Source organism: Malaya genurostris, chromosome 1, assembly GCF_030247185.1.
Source record: "Malaya genurostris strain Urasoe2022 chromosome 1, Malgen_1.1, whole genome shotgun sequence".
In the NCBI taxonomy this organism is placed as follows: Eukaryota; Metazoa; Arthropoda; class Insecta; order Diptera; family Culicidae; genus Malaya; species Malaya genurostris.
In genome coordinates, this window is record NC_080570.1 from 40,300,643 (window position 1) to 40,318,518 (window position 17,876).

The 17,876-nt window shown below is 37.9% G+C and overlaps 1 protein-coding gene across 2 annotated transcripts in view; it reads right to left on the minus strand.

Annotated features, from left to right (window-relative positions):
- Positions 1 to 17,145, minus strand: part of LOC131437740 (hemicentin-1) — a 531,827-nt gene extending 514,682 nt beyond the window's left edge. For both annotated transcript variants that reach the window (XM_058607294.1, XM_058607286.1), the window contains exon 1: positions 15,274 to 17,145. The gene's annotated coding sequence lies outside the window, so the exon portion shown is untranslated. The remainder of the gene's footprint in view (positions 1 to 15,273) is intronic.
- Between the last annotated feature and the right edge of the window lie 731 nt (positions 17,146 to 17,876).

Sequence of the window (17,876 nt, forward strand, 5' to 3'; positions counted from 1 at the left end):
CGTCCTTTCGTTGCTTGTTTCCGCTCTGGCGCATTCCGTACACACTGGCGTCCCGGTTGGCAATGGGTCAATGTTTGGTTTGAATGGTTTGGAAATGCTCGATACAAACAAACAAAAACAAAAATACACTGGGAACGGTTCGACGGTTTTCATCTTTCAGCTTCGTTCACTACGGATTTAAAGTGAAAATCTACAATAAATTGCTGAAAAATAAATCTTAGAAAAATTAGAAATAAATATCAATCCCAATTAAATAAAACTTCGATTGAGAACACAACGAGCGGTTGCAGCGTTTCAGGCAAAAAGTGAGCAGTTTCTTCGCGGTCGTACACTAATTGAAGTTTGAACACAAAAAATATGCAGTCAGCTGCCGGTTTGCTTGGGAAGGAAGTGGTGCATTGAAGTGATATCGATATCACGAGCTACAGCTATAATGTGCGGTCGGTTGGTCCGGTGCTGAGCATTTCATAAAATGTGCAATCTTCCGAATTATTAATATGCATACAATGAGGTCTAGCGTGTTTTCCACTCGATAGACCCGCAGACAGCCTTAATGTCGATTTATTACCGTGATTCGATTGAGTAATGGTTCTCGTGCCCAATGCTCATATTCCGCTGAAATGATCTTCGCCATTGGAAATAATTATGCGCCGACAGGATAAACAAAAAAAACAAGAGAGCAATTCCGGAAATCAACAGCCGAAAAAGTGGGAAAAGCAGAATAGTTTTTTTTTATTAGATCGAACTTGGTACACGTTTCTAGCATGGCAAACCATCTATTGTGCACGGCTGGACAGCTCTTAATTCAAATGGAGATGGAGAGATGGAACCTTTACTCAAACCCCACATTTTGGTGTTTAATTGGTTAGTGTGAATTGAAAAATAACGAAGTGTCAACTGGAACAATTTACCAATATTGAGCAATTCCACGCCAAATCGTCCAGAAATGAAACTTTACATCGGTGTAGCATATGAAGTATTTTTCACTAGTTTAGAGAGCTTTTTCACTCAAGATAATTTTTGGAAAGGGCGTATGTTAAAACCACATTTTTTCAAACAATTATAACTAGAAATCTATAGCTTCTACAAAAAAATATTGGCATAGAAAACAAAATCTACCGATTTTTCGTGAAATCGAAAATAAAATTTATTTTTCAAAATTCTCAGTTTTTTCACCGCACGTTTTTTTTAAATTCACAAAAGAAGTATGTTTTATAAAGTTGGAAAGATGATAAATAAAAAAGTTTGCCGAGGAAAAACGCTTTAACAGTTTTCGAAAAACGTTGTTTTATAGGAATAAATGTATCTCAGTGACTTCCTAAATCCAGTCATACTCGAAATATATGAGGAATTAAATCGAGAAAAAAATTATTTCATGAGAATACGCCTTTCTTGTCTTTCTCATATAAAAAAGCTATTCAATCACTGTGAAAACAGACTTTTTAACCGAGGTACAGTGGTCCAAAACTGGAAAAAGACGGTCAAAAGTCTGTACTGACTTTCACTGATTTTTAAGAGCTAACATGTTTTCGAAGAAGTTTTACAAGATTATATTACGCTTCTTTTGAAAGTGGCACCTTAATTTTTGTTAAGGGGGTAGGACCAATTTCGAATAAAAATATTTTTTTTTCACAAAAAAATTTTTTTTTTCATTTTTGCTGAAGACATAAACAGTGCAAAAAAAATATTTTTTTAAATATTTTCACTTTATTTTAAACATTTTTTTTTGGATTTATCTACGTAGAATCTACCTCTATTACCTAAGTATCTACTACAAAGTGCGCGTTACCTCTTTTTACGTACCTCTTTTTACGAACCAAATCCCAAATAACGTAATCTTTTTTACGAACCTACTTCGTAAAAAGAGGTTTTGTCATTCATCGAAAATGATTTTCGACTCCATGTAAACTACTACAATATGGGTATTTTTGGAACGGGTTTAAAGAGTAGATTCCGGAAAATGATGTTTGAGGTATTTTGGAAATCCAACATCGCGACTTCCGGTTGATTGATATTCCTCGAAAACCCTTACAATATGGGTATTTTCGGAAAGGAATTGATGAGCAGATGTCGGAAAATAATGTTTGAAGTGGTTCTGAAATCCAAGATGGCGACTTCCGGTTTGTTGATATGAATATGGGTATTTTCGGAACGGAATTGATGAGTAGATGTCAGAAAACGATGTTTGAGGTAGTTTTGAAATTCAAGATGGCGACTTCCGATATGTTGCTATTCCTTGAAAACCCTTACAATATGGATATTTTCGGAACGGTATAGTGTTTTAAAGGAATACCAAGTTAAAGGAAAATGGCAAAAACTTTCAAAAGATACTAATAACCCGGAAGTCACTGTTTTGCATTTCAAAACCATCTCAAATTTAATTTTCCGACGTCTACTTTTAAATCTCTTTCCGAATGTACCCATATTGTAGGGGGTTTCAAGGAATATCAACAAATCGGAAGTTACCATCTTGGATCTAAGAACCACCTCAAACATCGTTTTCCAACATCTACTCATCAATTCCGTTCCGAAGATACCCATATTGTTAGGGGTTTTAGGCAATCTCAATAAACCGGAAGCCGCCATCTTGGATTTTGGAACGAGCCCAAACATCATTTTCTTGCACTTACTCTTCACATCCGTTCCGAAAATAACCATATGATGCGCGGTTTCCACATTAATCACACAAAACTTTTTTTACGAAGTAAATTCCAAATAACGTAAACTTTTTTTACGAACTACCTCTTTTTACGAACCCGCGTTTAGTTCGTAAATGGAGGTTTCGGTGTATTGAAAATCCGAAAAATTATCAAAAGTTCAACACACATTAAAAAAAAGGAAAAATGTTTTCCAATCAATATATGAAAATGTATTGCAAAAGTACAAACCTTTACGAAGAGATGTCATTTCTAAACGTGTAAATAAATTGAGTTATCGCGAAGCAACACGTTTTTTAAGATGATATATTGATCGTGCGACGCTCACTTAGAGACGTGCGAAGCAGCTCATACCGGTGAGCAGCTCCGAACCGATCAGCTCACTAAAGGGAATCGATTCAATGTATCAGCTCATCAGCTCATTAAAATTGAACTGAAGGTTTGTTTCGAGCGCCGTTTTTTTGCGCCGTTTTCCTTACTCCGTTTTTCTTTCTGCAAAAGTGGCATCCCTGAATGTACCTTAGCCTACTGAGTGAGAGGTAAGATTTCTTATTGACAACGGCTCATTCAATCTGCTAAAGAAGGATAAATACACATTTGGAACAGCGAACAAAAGCTCATGCACACATTTCTTCTTATTTATAACTCACTCTTCAAGAGCCGAAAATCCGTTCAACTTGTAGCTTGCTTCCACCTTACCAGCAAGGATACGAGGTCATTTTTTAAAAAATCTGTGATCAAGCCAAAAACCTGTCTGTGCAAAATCTGTGCACGTTTCCCCGTTTCGAAAATAGCTGATCGGAATCTTTTTGGTAAGCAAAAAAAATGTCTCACTATTTCCTAACGCTCTGTAATTTTTGGTGCTAAACTGCAATCAATTTCAAAAATCTGTGATCGATTTCAGAAATCTGTGAAAATCTGTGCCATTTTTTAAATCTGTGCAAAAGGTTGAAAATCTATGAAACACAAATTAATCTGTGAACCTGGCATCCCTGCTTACCAGTGCGGTTCTTTTAAAAAGAGCTGTGAGCTATCAGCTCTTTTTAAAGATTCGATTCACTGGAATACCTCAGGAACGAAATGCCCATCTCTACGCTCACTCACTGAGTTACAGAAATAGCAGACGCGTGACACCCTCCTTAATCATGCATGGTTTCAGCACGGCCATAATGAAAATGAGTCACACGAATAGTTCTCAGGATATCATTATTATAAATTAAATGCTGTTTAGCTTGACTTACATATGCAGAAGTAAAAGAAACGCAGATTCGTTTCGTTTGTTAGATTTCGTCTAATTGGTTTAAACGAAATAAAGCATGAGATAGTAAGTCTAGGTTTAACTAGGTTCGAAACTGTTCCAATTTGTAGGTCATATTTGTTACGAATCAACTTCGGCTATTCCGGTCATCTGAATCCGGTTTCAGAAGAATAGAAAATGGTGATTAAAAACTGTAAAATCCTTCTTAATCCACCTAGTGGTGTGATAATGCCTTTCTTTTCTTTCATAACAGTCTCATGAAAATCTATTTCATACTTTTATCAAAGAATTTCGGACACTTATTTTGACACCAATTGATTCAGATTGATTCGAGTAGTTCACAAATGCATTCTTCAGTGTTTATGTCACACAGTCGGCATCATTTTGCCAACTTGATCTATCTAAAAAAATCGGACCCGAATGAAATTAAACAGCAACTGAGCCTGTTTGTGGAAATCGATCAAATCATCTCTGTGAAAATTGAGTTTTAACTTTTTGACTACTACTTCTACGTTTTAACTTTTTGACTACTACTTCTGGTACATCTGGAACCAGGAACTTGGAACCTGTATAACCAAAGTCGGTTCGTTCAGTAAGTAACTAATATAGCCTACAAATTGAATCAGTTTTAAGCTAAATCTAGAAGAATTTTACCCTTCGTCGCTTTAAATGACGGTGTGAAATTCAATAGCAACCTACAGGAGTACGAGATATTTTCTATGAGTGGTATTATTAGACACATACCCACACACCCACATACATTGCTCAGCTCGATGAACTGTGTCGAATTATATAGAACACTTAGCATTTCGGTCAATTTCCACTGGTCAATTTTTCAAGTGATTGTATAAACTTTCTTTATGAGAATGCACTTTTATTGAAAAGCATCTTTATCATGAGCTTGTAATAACACTAACAAGTAGGTACAAATTAAATTAAAGGATTAGAAATTTACATATTTTTCACCTGAAAAATATAAATTTTAATATGGCAACCCTGCACGCTATACGAAATTGAACAAAACACGCTGTGACTGGAACAAAGCCGCACGTACCGTCGCGTACTAGTTTTGCATCGTCATTTTTTTCGATTATAGAGGTTTTATCATTGTTGTCATTCACCTTCTTTGGGCCAGAAAAGTTTTCTGACCTATGTGCGGGGTTGGGAATCGAACCTAGGTGGGCAGCGTGAAAGGCATCGACTTATCCATCACGCTATACCCGTTCCCCTGCATCATCAATTTGAATTTGAATGTTTTGACACTCATCGCCTTATAATTTCGGAGCCGGAAGTCGGATAAGGATGAAATTGCACAGTATATTTAAAGACAATGAGATCTTTTATTTGAATCATAAATCGTGAAAACGGCATAACCGTTTCATACGGAATTCCTAAAGGCTATAGCAGGATAAGCATGTAAAATCTGCCCCCAAAGGGAATTCATATTGTTATACCACATTCGAAAGGTCATAAACTGTAAACTATTTTCTCAAAGTTTCAACCCTTTAACTGCCATATTGACGGAACTAGGGTGGTTCTATTGATTTTTATTTTATTTGATTTTTGAAGAAACTGCTTCTCCGAAAAATTTGAAAAAGATCAGGCATGTTTAAGGCATTATGGGGATGCTTTACAATTTTTTCAAAATTTTCGAAGATGTATTTCTTTTATTAAAAAATACTAGAAAATTTTGAAACATTTTTTCCCTCTTCCAATTTTTGCACCACCCTGGATTTTTTAGTGATAAATAAAGAATTTTTGGACATGTTAAAATGGTATGTTTCCATATTTTTTAAAAATGTGGACGACCAAAATGTTTGATTTTTTCTAAAAAATTAATAACAGTCGACCATGCGTCCCCATCGAATTCTGAGAGAAGGAAACGCATGGTGCTTTATCTTAGCAGTTTCTAGTAGTAGTCGACCATGCGTTCCCATAAAGTTCTCTTAAAACGGAAACGCATGGTGCTTTGTTCTAGTAGTTTATGATGCAATTCAAGTGCAGGGCTTAGAAATCAAAGTAACGAAAAGAAGGAAATGAGTATCAACCTTTGCATAATACATACACGATCATACTTCGGGTACAACCTAGAAAGCTACAAAGCGAGAACTTACTGGTATGTGGTTCATATATGAATGGTAGTAATACATGAACGTCGTGAGTATCACACATACGAAATTCGGTTATGGCAGTCAAGAACTAGAGCGAGTGTCAGTTTTTTACGTGTTGCTGATGGATGTAAAGAAAGAATAATGAAAGAAAGAATGAAAATTTCATTACAGTGTCAAAAGTTATCATAAAGATATGTTATCGAGGGATGTGTACAGTTTTCTGGAAAAATGTATAATAAAGATAAAGTTGGATTTTTGTGTTTGAAAACTTCAATCGAATATCTTTATGATGGTTTTCATGGTTTGTAGACTGAGAGCGCTGTATATTTTTTTATTTATTCTAAAATTTGAAACAACAACAGATATAAAAAAATAGTGAAGCGTTATTTTTCATTTTTGAGTTATAACCTTTGCATAATTTCAAATCAAGCATTTATCGACCATGTGTATTAAAAAACTTGATTCGCTGAATCGATCTCTTTAATTTTTCGGTATATGGTGTAGAAAGCTCCATATTTTCCAGAAAATATCTGAGAATACATAATTAACTCAGTGATTTTCACTCTCAGAGGAACGCTTCCAGGTTTATACAGGTTTAATATGGTCAAATATCATTGAGCTTCGTGATATGCTGGTGTAAATGAGAAAGATTTATTCGTATTTTTGATCAAATGCGAACGGGAAGTTCTAATAAGATAATATTATCAATCCTTGGATTGGAACGAGTGCAACAAGTATCGGAATATAGTAGCTCTGGAATAGAAGCTTTTGAAAAGGATGTTCTGCCAAGTAATTTTGGATTTAAAGCTTTATCACGAGATGACCCAATTGAGACACACAGATCACAAAAAAGCTATTCGGGCCGGTAATAAGTCTCATTTTTAAAAGCTTACAAGTACTATATCGAGTACACTACAAATTCGACTGGATATTTGGGAATCCAGCGCCGTTGCTGTGAATGCGTTATTGGCAATAGAACTGTTGGTTGCTGTTCACACGAGGCCGCCATTATTCACTACCTTTCCTTATGCTCGGTTTTTATCCAGAATTGTGGGACCGGCGAAAATATTGTCAGAAATGCTTAAATCAGAACAGCTACCAAGTGACGATGATAATTCTATAGAATAAACGAAAAGAATCAGAGAGAAAATGTGTGCATTGAAACAGCAATGTATTTTTATAACATTTTTATCCCATTTCCTATTTAAATGAAAAATACAGTCAATAATTTTCAGGAATTTTTTCGTGACCTTTCTTACATGAAACTTCTTAATCATTTCATAAAGACAATTGAAGTTTCAATTTAATAATTGACCCTTTTGAGTCTTAGTTCTGACTTCTACTGCGTCCATTAGTTCATTCAATAGCAGAATTTTATTAAAAATGATGTGATGATAAAAAAAAACTCCAAGTGGGTTATGAAATCAACCACAAAATGTATAAAAATTTCAGCTTATTTGAAAATTTATAGCAGTTCATCGTTTGGTTTAAATAATATGATATTTAAAAAAATAAGAGGAATATGCTTTATTAAACTCAAATTGATGTGACTATATTAGTATTATATTAGGATAAGAATTCTATGTAAAAGTGATGCTACGGCGAAGAACAACTTATGTAAATTACCTTAAGAAATAAACGTATTTATGGAAAAACATTTCTAAGAAATCGATTCCAACCTTCATCAGTGGCCACTTTTGTTTGACACCAATATAAAAAAGAAAAAAGAAAATTCACTGTATTTAGTGAAATGTACAGAGCTGGCAAAAAGAAAACCGCGTTGTACGAGACCCAACAGTGCAAAACGATTTGACCATTTCATGAAACACTATCGAATCATCGAATTATATACAGTCACTCGCTCTAGTTCTTGACTGCCGTAACCGAACTGCATATGTGTGATACTCGCAACGTTCATATATTACTACCATTCATATATGAATCACATAACAGTAAGTTCTCGCTTTGTAGCTTTCTAGGTTGCACCCGAAGTATGATCGTGTATGTATTATGCAAAGGTTGATACTCATTTCCTTCTTTTCGTTACTTTGATTTCTAAGCCCTGCGCTTGAGTTGCATCATAAACTACTAGAACAAAGCACCATGCGTTTCCGTTTTAAGAGAACTTTATGGGAACGCATGGTCGACTACTACTAGAAACTGCTAAGATAAAGCACCATGCGTTTCCTTCTCTCAGAATTTGATGGGAACGCATGGTCGACTGTTATTTATTTTGTCGTGAATACGACTTACTTTACTATGGGGTGCCTTTTCAAAATTTACCCTCTGAGAGAGTGATAAGTTTTTGATCGTGAATATCTCTTGTTGTATCTAACGAATCAACATAATTTTTGCTACATGCCATCGGAAATATGATCACAATTTTATGATAAAATTTTCAGTTGTGTGACATAATCACAAATAGTTCAAAATTAAACTTTTCTGAAATGTTTGGTATAAACGAGTATCAAAGAGGATAATTCATATGGCGCGTTTGCCTTTCTCGTATTTTGAAAGCTCATAGCTCAGTGATCTGTGGAAGGATTTATATAATCTAACTACCAATAGAATCGAAATTTTTCAACTTAAACGTGTATAGCAAGAGCATTGAAGTATTTCAATAGTACACTATTGAAAAACCTATCTCATTTGACCCATGTCAACACCAGCCAATCAGAACGCGTTCTGAGGAAGAGAAGAAAATAGCTGCTGCTGTACAACAAATCGTTCAAGAAAAATGTTTCCAAAAGTGGTGAATATCGTAGTGAGTTCCTCAATTTGGTCCTTCTGAATGCTAGAAACGAATCCCTACAGGATATTGATAGTCTCTTTCAATAAATTATGCAAATCCGAAATGAAATAATCGACATTGAAATTCTATATGCGGCTATTTTTATAGCCGTTAGGACCGCCCATTAGTGAAAAAGCTACAAACGAAATCACATAAAAGGAAATCTCTTAACAAAAATTGAATCAGTTTGGATTCTATCGCCACTGCGAGCAGATGTGTTTTGTGTCGTCTGCACAGCTAGTTTCGCTTTCGACAAGAGCGATTACGTCACAGCTGCCAGTCATTTCGATGGATGAAAAAGCAACGTTGGAGAGCATTATAAAAAATCAGCCGTTCTAATGGCTCTAAAATTTTTCTAAAGAACTATTAGGATTTGTTTTTCGCAAATCGCAGGTAATTATCCTCAGTTTAGTGCAAATCAAGAACAATTTGGTTAGATTTGTGCACTTTTCGCTGTGTGAAATTCACAGTAATCGAGATCAAGTGAAGCCTTTTTTTGCGAAAAATGTTCCGAGTTTAATATCGTAGAGAATTACGCAATTTGACCCTTCTGAATGTTGGAAATGAATCCCTACAGCATATTGATAGTTTTTTTTCAATAAATTATGCAAATCCGAAATGAAATAATCGACATTGAAATTCTATATGCGGCTATTTTTATAGCCGTTAGGACCGCCCATTAGTGAAAAAGCTACAAACGAAATCACACAAAAGGAAATCTCTTAACAAAAATTGAATCAGTTTGGATTCTATCGCCACTGCGAGCAGATGTGTTTTGTGTCGTCTGCACAGCTAGTTTCGCTTTCGACAAGAGCGATTACGTCACAGCTGCCAGTCATTTCGATGGATGAAAAAGCAACGTTGGAGAGCATTATAAAAAATCAGCCGTTCTAATGGCTCTAAAATTTTTCTAAAGAACTATTAGGATTTGTTTTTCGCAAATCGCAGGTAATTATCCTCAGTTTAGTGCAAATCAAGAACAATTTGGTTAGATTTGTGCACTTTTCGCTGTGTGAAATTCACAGTAATCGAGATCAAGTGAAGCCTTTTTTTGAGAAAAATGTTCCGAGTTTAATATCGTAGAGAATTCCGCAATTTGACCCTTCTGAATGCTGGAAATTAATCCCTACAGCATATTGATAGTTTTTTTCAAAAAATTTTGCAAATCCGAAATGAAATAATCGACATAAAAATTCTGTATGCGGCTATTTTTATAGCCGTTAGGACCGCCCATTAGTGGAAAAGCTACAAACGAAATCAAATAAAAGGAAATCTCTTAACAAAAATTGAATCAGTTTGGATTCTATCGCCACTGCGAGCAGATGTGTTTTGTGTCGTCTGCACAGCTAGTTTCGCTTTCGACAAGAGCGATTACGTCACAGCTGCCAGTCATTTCGATGGATGAAAAAGCAACGTTGGAGAGCATTATAAAAAATCAGCCGTTCTAATGGCTCTAAAATTTTTCTAAAGAACTATTAGGATTTGTTTTTCGCAAATCGCAGGTAATTATCCTCAGTTTAGTGCAAATCAAGAACAATTTGGTTAGATTTGTGCACTTTTCGCTGTGTGAAATTCACAGTAATCGAGATCAAGTGAAGCCTTTTTTTGAGAAAAATGTTCCGAGTTTAATATCGTAGAGAATTCCGCAATTTGACCCTTCTGAATGCTGGAAATTAATCCCTACAGCATATTGATAGTTTTTTTCAAAAAATTTTGCAAATCCGAAATGAAATAATCGACATAAAAATTCTGTATGCGGCTATTTTTATAGCCGTTAGGACCGCCCATTAGTGGAAAAGCTACAAACGAAATCAAATAAAAGGAAATCTCTTAACAAAAATTGAATCAGTTTGGATTCTATCGCCACTGCGAGCAGATGTGTTTTGTGTCGTCTGCACAGCTAGTTTCGCTTTCGACAAGAGCGATTACGTCACAGCTGCCAGTCATTTCGATGGATGAAAAAGCAACGTTGGAGAGCATTATAAAAAATCAGCCGTTCTAATGGCTCTAAAATTTTTCTAAAGAACTATTAGGATTTGTTTTTCGCAAATCGCAGGTAATTATCCTCAGTTTAGTGCAAATCAAGAACAATTTGGTTAGATTTGTGCACTTTTCGCTGTGTGAAATTCACAGTAATCGAGATCAAGTGAAGCCTTTTTTTGCGAAAAATGTTCCGAGTTTAATATCGTAGAGAATTACGCAATTTGACCCTTCTGAATGTTGGAAATGAATCCCTACAGCATATTGATAGTTTTTTTTCAATAAATTATGCAAATCCGAAATGAAATAATCGACATTGAAATTCTATATGCGGCTATTTTTATAGCCGTTAGGACCGCCCATTAGTGAAAAAGCTACAAACGAAATCACACAAAAGGAAATCTCTTAACAAAAATTGAATCAGTTTGGATTCTATCGCCACTGCGAGCAGATGTGTTTTGTGTCGTCTGCACAGCTAGTTTCGCTTTCGACAAGAGCGATTACGTCACAGCTGCCAGTCATTTCGATGGATGAAAAAGCAACGTTGGAGAGCATTATAAAAAATCAGCCGTTCTAATGGCTCTAAAATTTTTCTAAAGAACTATTAGGATTTGTTTTTCGCAAATCGCAGGTAATTATCCTCAGTTTAGTGCAAATCAAGAACAATTTGGTTAGATTTGTGCACTTTTCGCTGTGTGAAATTCACAGTAATCGAGATCAAGTGAAGCCTTTTTTTGAGAAAAATGTTCCGAGTTTAATATCGTAGAGAATTCCGCAATTTGACCCTTCTGAATGCTGGAAATTAATCCCTACAGCATATTGATAGTTTTTTTCAAAAAATTTTGCAAATCCGAAATGAAATAATCGACATAAAAATTCTGTATGCGGCTATTTTTATAGCCGTTAGGACCGCCCATTAGTGGAAAAGCTACAAACGAAATCAAATAAAAGGAAATCTCTTAACAAAAATTGAATCAGTTTGGATTCTATCGCCACTGCGAGCAGATGTGTTTTGTGTCGTCTGCACAGCTAGTTTCGCTTTCGACAAGAGCGATTACGTCACAGCTGCCAGTCATTTCGATGGATGAAAAAGCAACGTTGGAGAGCATTATAAAAAATCAGCCGTTCTAATGGCTCTAAAATTTTTCTAAAGAACTATTAGGATTTGTTTTTCGCAAACCGCAGGTAATTATCCTCAGTTTAGTGCAAATCAAGAACAATTTGGTTAGATTTGTGCACTTTTCGCTGTGTGAAATTCACAGTAATCGAGATCAAGTGAAGCTTTTTTTTGGGAAAAATGTTACGAGTTTAATATCGTAGAGAATTACGCAATTTGTCCCTTCTGAATGCTGGAAATGAATCCCTACAGCATATTGATAGTTTTTTTTTCAATAAATTTGCAAATGCGAAATAAAATAATCGACATTAATATTCTGTATGCGACTATTTTTATAGCCGTTAGGACCGCCCATTAGTGAAAATGCTACAAACGAAATCACGTAAAAGAAAGCTCCTAACAAAAATCTAATCAGTTTGGATTCTATCGCCAATGCGAGCAGATGTATTTTGTGCCGTTTGCAAAGCTAGTTTCGCTTCCGATAAGAGTGATTACGTCACAGCTGCCAGTCATTTCGATGGATGAATAAGCATCGTTGGAAAGCATTATAAAAAATCAGCCGTTCTAATGGCTCTAAAAGTTTTCTGAAGAACTATTAGGATGTGTTGTTCGCAAATCGAAAGAAAATATCCTCAGTTTAGTGCAAATGTAGAACAGTTTGGTTAGATTCTTGCACTTTTCGCTGTGTGAAATTCACAGTAATCGAGATCAAGTGAAGCCTTCTTTGTTTTTGCGAAAAATGTGGAAAAGGGGAATGCTTGCATAATTCATACAATTGATCAACTATTTGATATTCGGAAGTGTTAAGGAACATGTCATTTGTTTTCGTATTCACGACATCCAGTTATGTCTCTGACATTACCCACCCGCCTTTTTTAGAAAAAATTAAATATTTTGGTCGTCCACATTTTTAAAAAATATGAAAACATACCATTTGAACACGTCCAACAATTCTTTATTTATCACTAAAAAATCCAGGGTGGTGCAAAAATTGGAAGAGGGAAAAAATATGTTTCAAAACTTTCTAGTATTTTTTAATAAAAGAAATACATCTTCAAAAATTTTGAAAAAAATTGTAAAGCATCCCCGTAATGCCTTAAACATGCCTGATTTTTTTCAAATTTTCCGGAGAAGCAGTTTCTTCAAAAATCAAATAATATAAAAATCAATAAAACCACCCTAGCTCCGTCAATATGGCAGTTAAAGGGTTGAAACTTTGAGAAAATTGTTTCCTTTCGAATGTGGTATAACAATATGAATTCCCTTTGGGGGCAGATTTCACCTGCTTATCCTGCTATAGCCTTTGTTGTGGATACTACTTCCGATTCCGGAACTACAAGGTAAACAGGATTAGTAGAGTTTGTTAGATTAAGTCCCAACAAACTTTCTTGTTTCTATTCAATGTACAGTTGTTTTTGAGAATTCCACAGTAATATTTATGATGTTGTGAGTAATATGAGAAAGGCATCATTACACCACTAGGTGGATTAAAACAGGTAAAAACCTCCTCTCATTTGTTCCGCGTGAAGAACGAATTTAATTGTGTGGTAGAATTTTTTTTTTCGCCCATAAGTCAATCCTTAGTTTCAAATGCACCGTTACAATTCTGGAAGCGAAGCAGTAAAAGTTGCGACAGTTAAACAATCAACTAATACGAACGACTATCATTTTTACTCGTAACACATGGATCAATAAGTCCCGAGACTAAAGCAGAGATGGCGCTCGTAGTAATCCAGTAACCACGTCTTTCTAGAGTACTAACCTTTGCTTGAAACGGGTCAAACTTTTAAGTCGATCCGGCCAGAAACAGCTGAGTTATCGAGGTTGGAGTAAAGTCGTTTTGTAGTTTGTTTAAAAAATGCAAAAAGCCGAGTTTCGTGTTTTGATAAAACATTGTTTTTTAATGGGTAAAAACACCGTGCAAGCGAAACAATGGATTGAAAAATGTTATCCGGACTCTTGTCCATCAAAAGCAACGATTTGTCGGTGGTTCGCCGAGTTTAAACGTGGTCGTACCGACACAAATGACGCGGAACGCTCGGGTAGACCTGTGGAAGCCGTTACACCGGAAAATGTGAGTGAAGTGACAAAAATTATAATGAAAGATCGTAAAGTGAAGCTCCGTGAGATTGCTGAGATGACTAGGATATCATATGGAAGTGTATTTACTATCCTTCATGAAAAATTGAGCATGAAAAAGGTTTTTTCCAAGTGGGATTGATTTCGATGGAACAAAATGCACCCTGCCACAAGTCGATGAAAACCATGGCGAAATTGAACGAATTGGGCTTTGATCTGCTTCCCCACCCCCCATACTCGCCAGATTTAGCCCCCAGGGACTACTGGCTCTTTGCTGATCTTAAAAAAAATGCTCCAGGGAAAAAGCTTTGGCTCAATTGAGGAGGTCATCGCTGAAACTGAAGCTTATTTTGAAGCCAAAGATAAATTTTTTTATAAACGTGGTATTGGAAAATTGGAAAAACGTTGGAACCATTGTATCACCCTAAAAGGTAATTATGTTGATGAAAAAAAAAAATTTGCAAAAAAAATTTTGTTTCCATTGTTAGTCTCGGGACTTATTGATCCATGTGTTATTCATGTTCTCCAGTTAGGTCAGCGACATTACTCATCCGCCTTTGTTGTTGCAAACTTGTCACAAATAAGCTAACGTTGTGACTTGGAAACCTAATTCACGATCGGTTTGGAATGCATCACGATTCGAATCGGAATGGTCTAATTGGGGTCAACTTCTGCTCGTTGTAAAAAATGTAAATGGACTTATCATCCAATGTTCAGGGTGAAAAGGTTCTATTTCCGGGTCAAAAAATAAACTAGGTGACAAAAGGGCGACAGAAAGAATAGGATGGTACGATAGTTCCACTAGTCCGAACAAATCCCTGTGCAGTACAGAACAGCAGCAGTATTAGTACGTTCAAAAGCGACCAGTCATTACAGCGGTCATTTATTCCGGTCGGTCGGTGAAAAGTTCCAGCCGACAGAAAAGTATTTGACCCGGAGCACAGTTTCAATTCCTAGTTCGGTTCGGTTCGCCTTTGTATGCGGGGGGCGGCAGAAAACAATAACGAACCGTTAGTCAGCACAAACCCGCGGCCGCGGTGACGAGCGGCATATATTTCTGCCAAACAAACTATTCCAGCAACCGTAGCAAGTCCGAGTATCCGAGTTTTTATGTACCGGGCCGTCATGGCCGCATCATGACAAGCAAGGTCATAAATATTTACAGTCGGATTAAAGTCTGTCCCGTCGACTGACAAGAGCAGCTCAACGCGGAACTCCCAACAACAATCAATAAAGGGTAACATGTTCATCAAAATTTATATCTCGACACATAACTTTACCGCTTAATTTTTTTAGGAGATCCTCGGTGGCTGGTCCAGGTTTTGTTTTTTTGTTTTGTTTCTGTTGCTGCATCAAATTTTCCGAAACCTGCTGCTACCCGTGCTCGTATGTTTACGGTGGTATTCCATTTTCACTTTTTTCACTCAGGTCAACGGCGGACGTTTTGCGGGGTGTTGAAGTTCATGGGAAACTGGCTGACTGTTTTATTTTCGGTCACTTCCGACCCCGGGTACGGGTCTACGTCGTCGTTGTCGTCGTCGTCTCACTTAGTACCGGCGACCGGTGACAGGACGAAATTTTCTGTTCTCTGAACAACACCAACACCACCCATTTAAGCGGAGAGCACCGGTGTTAGCCTACTGCGCGATCCACGGTTTGGTGTTTGGTGTTGTGGTTCGACGGAAGTTCAACCAATTTCACACGCACAACTACGCGCAGCACACTTGGACGCGGTTCTTCACCAGCTGCTGCCAGCACTGAGCTGACTGACACTGCAGACGGATTGGCTGATGGCGCGGACAATCAATTTTCATCACTTTTTATCGCCGTTTCACTTCTTTTTTTTCTTCGCTTGGTCGCCCGGGTTCGCTTGGCCCACTGCCGAATCACAATATAAATTAATTTCAATCTTGTCAGTGGCTTTCGTTATTGGTCTCATTTTTGGCACCCTGATGGGGAGACCAACATGGGTGGGCTTTTTGTTTGTTTTTTCTTGACCCCCTCTCGTCCTTCCTATTCTCAGTTGGAGTTTTTCATTCGAGGTTAAGTTTTAAATTGTTTCGGGTTATGCTCAAGTGCACTGCACTTTCGCTGCATTACCAGGGATGTTTTGGTTTAATGGATGTACTTTACGGGAAGCACTTACACCTTCATCCGTTTCGCTTCGGACCGGGGTTACGACAAATCGACGCGATAAATTTAAGCTTCCAACATAATCCTCTGTTTAGCATTAGGTTGTTGTTCACTGACCAGCACTATTAAGCACACACTATGCACTATGCCGCCACTGCCCACATTCAGCCAATTGCTCGCACGATGGCAATAACGTTGTTCACAAATTTCTCACTCGCCAAACAACACCGAATATATCCTATCGAGTCGGAGGGGGAGTCAGGGCAGCACCAACCAGAGAATTGGCTTCACGCACTAGCAAACCGTTATCATATAGAAGAGTCACACGAACGACGATGTCACTTTTGTGTACGAACTTCGAACGACCGTTGTCAAATCGGTGGAAGGATCCCGGACAGCTTCAAAACCATGTACGACCACGTAGGTCCACTCTCACCGGGGATAACATGCTACACCAGCAAGCATCCATTATCGTCACCGACCGAGCCGCAGCATCACCAGATACCAGCACCTAGCACCGATGTCATCGATTTAATAACCATCTCATCTCCGTCAACACACACTCGCATGCACATACACAACAGCAGCAGCAACCGTAGGCACTTACGGTGCCTTTTCTGCCTTTAAAAACTTCACAAATCCTTTTTGGCCAAGCCTCAGCGAGTTTAGCGACAGGCCAGGAAATCGAACCGAGAGGCCGCAGACCGCATTCCGGACCTCGCCACGACACTCCCACGACAGCAAACAAACAAACAAACAAACACTATCAATATCCCGAACAGTTAGCGTTAGTTGAAATTGCAACTAATCACACAGCTGCACCTGCAGCAGCTGGAACGCCCAGGCCCTCAGGTGGGTAACGATTTTTCCGACTTGCATACAAAACTGCACAGCTGCACACTTTAAACGCCAATCAGCGAGAAACACCGTGGGAAAAAAAACCGACCGACCGACCGAACGACCGAACGATGACGCGCGAGAAACTACCGCGTTGAACCCAAAGGTGCATCCGATGGGCATAAATGTCACGCTGAAACTACTGAGACCAGCCAGTGTTCGCGTGGCCAGGACCACCCGACGAGCTCCTCCGACCGACCGACCGACCGACCCGAGAAAAATAGCATCTACTCTCCCGTGCTGCTGCTGCTGCTCTTCTTACTCTCGGAACAACGAGAAATCCTGGTGGCACTCATCAGCCAAACCATCAGCTGATATCGTGGCATATCCTAGAGATCGAATATACCCTATGTCCTTTCGTGAACCTGCACGGGCACGAACGGGTGGGTGGGCTGACGGGTTTGTAACTATTACAGTCCGAAATCACCAAGGAGTAGACTTGTGATTGCATTGCCGTTGTTCCGCACGAACTCACTCTCCGCTTTTGCGAAATTTTTCGCTCGTGTGTGCATCCAATTAGCGGTCGGGTTCCCGAAGAGTGCTCGAAAGGACATGCGCCTTGGTGGTCGTATCTGTCAGGCAATGTGCGGCGGCGGTGAGTGCCGTCAGAGTCCCTAGCGATCCTAGCGCCGCGTAGTTGTTCGACCCGGAAACTTGATTGCGGATGGAGCACCTGCAGAGTCGGAAATAATCGGGGGTTCCGACTGTGAGGTCGAATTGGTGGTGTCACAAAAAAAAATGACACTGAATCGAATTCGAATCGAACAATACTTAGAATTTCTGTTTCTCAAAAAAAAAGTGTTATTGATTCCTTCCACCCGAATCTCCGTTTACGAACACTTTTGTTTACGCT